Raw genomic sequence first — 3348 nt, forward strand, 5'->3', positions numbered from 1 at the left:
CGAGCTGGCTCGACAGGTAGCTAACAGCTCATAACAGAACGGCAGGTTCTCGGTTCAAAGAGAAACAGTGCAGCAGAATGGCAAAGTCTCCGGCCACCATCTTTGCCTTTATCACCTGGTTTGGGGGAGACGCTGCTAAACTGATTCTAGACCGTGTTTGAAAGACACTACATGGGTGGCTATTGCTGGGTGGGTGGGGGGCTTACTATAGGAAGAAATAAACATCCCTAGAAGGGAATCCCCTGTAGAGTTAATGCTGACTCATCGTGACCCCCACCCCCACCCCAGTGGGGTTCCGAGACGGTAACTGCTGATGGGAGTAGACAGCCCTGTCTTTCTCCCACGGAGCTGCTGGTGGTTTCGATCTGCCGACTCCGTGATCACAGCCCGACCCAGAACCTCTCCGCCACCAGGGCTCCTCCTAGGAAAGAGTCGGGGTGGAGGTGTTGGAGGGTGGGGGGCAAAAATAAAACCCTTCCAGTGGCGCCGATTCTGACTCAGGATGACCCACGTGACAGAGCAGAAGTTCCCTCCAGGGTTTGTGGCTGTCGTCCACCGCAAAGCAGACCTCCCGTTGTGGGACGGCAGGCGTCAGTGCAAACCGGGGGCACCAAGCAGAGACCTTGGACCTAGAGAGTGGAAAGCCCAAAAGAAGCTCGTGGCAAGGAGGAAGACACGAAGAAGGAACAGGTGGAACTCATATCGTGCGTGAGCCCGACAGAGTATCACAGCAGTGCATGCGAATGTTACAATGTTTCCCAGCGTGAGCCTGTCTCCGGTTTGGTTGGGTTATTTTAAGATTTTAGTTACAGCCATTGTTGAGAATGACCATCCACAGCCGGAAGAGGCACCCGTGCGGCTCTGCCCACGCACTCAATTCAGGGACATCGACGGAGAGGTCGCCCTCCTAGCTGACCCATCATGACCCCACCGCCCCCACCCCAGCCCCAGGTCCCTGGCTCATCCTCTGAGTTGTCCATCTCAGGCCAGGCTGAGAGACCTTCCAAAGGCAGACATTCTTCAGCAGGGAAGCTAAACACCGCTTGTGTGTTAAGACAACTTTGGGAGATATTTTGGGTTTGCGGGTTCAAGGTTATCTCTGGGGGGTGGTTTGGAGTGGGGTGTATTGCCTCCAGCCTCCCTGAATCCAGAACATCTGGATTCCTTGAGCATATGGAATTCTGTGCCGCAAGGAGTCAGGACAGATTTCTGACGATGGGTTTGGAGGCCTACCCGTTTATCATCCCTCTACCCCACCTACCTACCCCCGAGCCCCCGGAGGGATAAAAAATTGTCAACAAGTTGATTTTGACTCCTACCAACTCTGCAGGACAGAGGAGAACCTCACCAGGGGGTCTGCACGGCTGTAAGTCGATGGCACATCCTTGATGCCTTTGAATGAGGGTGTGGGCGAAGAATATTGAGTGTCCACTACGACCTGGCAGAACAGACCCTCTGTCTTGGACGAAGTGCAGACAGGGCGCTCAGTCCTTCGGACATGTTATCAGGAAGGATCCGTCCACAGAGAAAGAGTGCTCGGGGAAGCAGAGGGTCAGCCAAACAGAGGAAGGTCCTCGCCGCAGTGGGTGCCACTGTGGGCTCCCATGCTGCGTGGGTAGTAAGGGGTGCAAGACCAGGCAGTGTTGCCTTCTGCTGCACGGACGTAGGGTCACCATGAGTATAATAACAGACGGGTCCTCACTGAAGGAGGTGGCACATCGCTTTGGCAGAGGTGGGAAGGGGATTGTGGAGACCCAACAGGGGTGGCTTGGGGCAGAGAGAGAGCTCCTCATGGGTGAGGGGTGCCAGGAGGGAGGGTTGGAAAATGAAGGCATGAGTTAGCTTCACACTTTGGAAACTGGCTACTTCCTGCCAGCCATCATTCTAGAAACTTCTCGGGGGCCACTTGGCCAAAGACATCAAGGATTCTATCACAATGATAACCAGCCCTACCCCCATCCCAGGTGAAATGCACATAACAGAAAATGAACCTTTTTTTGTTTTCATATTTATGGTCAAGATTTAATATTCATACTAGAGACAGAACTTGTACAACTCTTTTTTAAAAGTTTTTTTTAAGATCACTTTATTGGGGGCTCTTACAGTTCTTTTAACAAAGCATTGTGTCAATTGTGTCAAACGTATGTGTACATATGTTGCCATTATTATTTTCTAAACATTTACATTCTATTTGAGCCCTGGGTATCAGCTCCTCTTTTTACCCTCCCCCTCCATAGCCGTGCTATTGGCCTTTCATCCACGTCATACAATTCCATCGTTGGATCCTAGCAAAAAGAGTTGTACAGTGCCGACCACAGTCAACTTTAGAACCTTTTCTTCTTCCTTGCGCTCATTGTTATGAGTGTAATTGGTTTTTCAATTGTGGCACACAAAAAAACCCAAACCCAGACACAATAAAACATCCTCCAATTTAATAACTGCACATGCATAATTCAGTGCCATTGATCATACTCTTCCTGCTGTGCAATCCTGATGGGGGTCCTTTTTAAAGTGATTCCACCACTGTCAACATAAACTCAATGCCCCCCTAAGCAACCACGTCCTCCTTCACCCACGGTAACCGCTGGTCAACTCTGGTTTCTTTTTCTTCCTTTTAGCAGTTTTCTTGATATAGAATTCACATATCATGCAGTCGTACAGTTAAATCGCTTTTAAAGGGGCTTGTATATACATCATCATCACGATCTGTTATAGCGCTCCCTCCCCTCTCCAGAAGCCCTTGTTTGCCCCCCAGTTTCCCCCATCCTCCCCACCTGCACCGAGTGCCCGATGAACCATTGCATCAGTCATTGTCTCTGGGCATCCGCTCCTCCTGTGCTCCGTTCACACGGGAAACTTCACACGAATAATAAAAGACAAAACAGAAGAAAAACATAATAACATCAAGATCAAAATAAAGAGCAAAAAAGAAAAGACCACCAGCCCTATTTAAAAAGCCAGAGAAGAAATTTCTGTCCTGGAGCAGGTGAGAGATCCTTGAGCCGAGAGCAAATTCAGGTTGGGTCCAAGGGAGGTCAACTGACCAGGTCTCGTACTGGACGGTGGTTCGATCCACTATCATCAGGTTGACAATAATCTCTGATAGCAGAGCTGTTCGAGTCCCTCGCCGGTGATCAGAGGGGATCTAGCAGAGGCTTCTTCTGACTAGATGCTCTATAGATGGATTTGGGGCTCCCACTCGCCTCCAGAGCCTTCTACAAACTGGGTGTGCACATTGTCAGCTCAGAGACTCCCTCCATCGTATTTGGGTTTGGTGATCACCGTCTTTGGATCCCGCAGGCACAAGGAGCCGTTTTATTTTATTTATTTTAAAACATTTTATTAGGG

At 49.9% G+C, this 3348-nt stretch overlaps 1 protein-coding gene across 1 annotated transcript in view; it reads right to left on the reverse strand.

Moving 5' to 3' along the window:
- The window catches only part of CAMSAP3 (calmodulin regulated spectrin associated protein family member 3), a 48786-nt gene that overhangs the window by 44582 nt on the left and 856 nt on the right, over positions 1-3348 (reverse strand). The gene's annotated exons all lie outside the window — the stretch shown is intronic.

This window comes from Echinops telfairi, unplaced genomic scaffold (assembly GCF_000313985.2).
Source record: "Echinops telfairi isolate 266 unplaced genomic scaffold, ASM31398v2 ScPeMD7_36;HRSCAF=134, whole genome shotgun sequence".
NCBI classification, from domain to species: domain Eukaryota; kingdom Metazoa; phylum Chordata; class Mammalia; order Afrosoricida; family Tenrecidae; genus Echinops; species Echinops telfairi.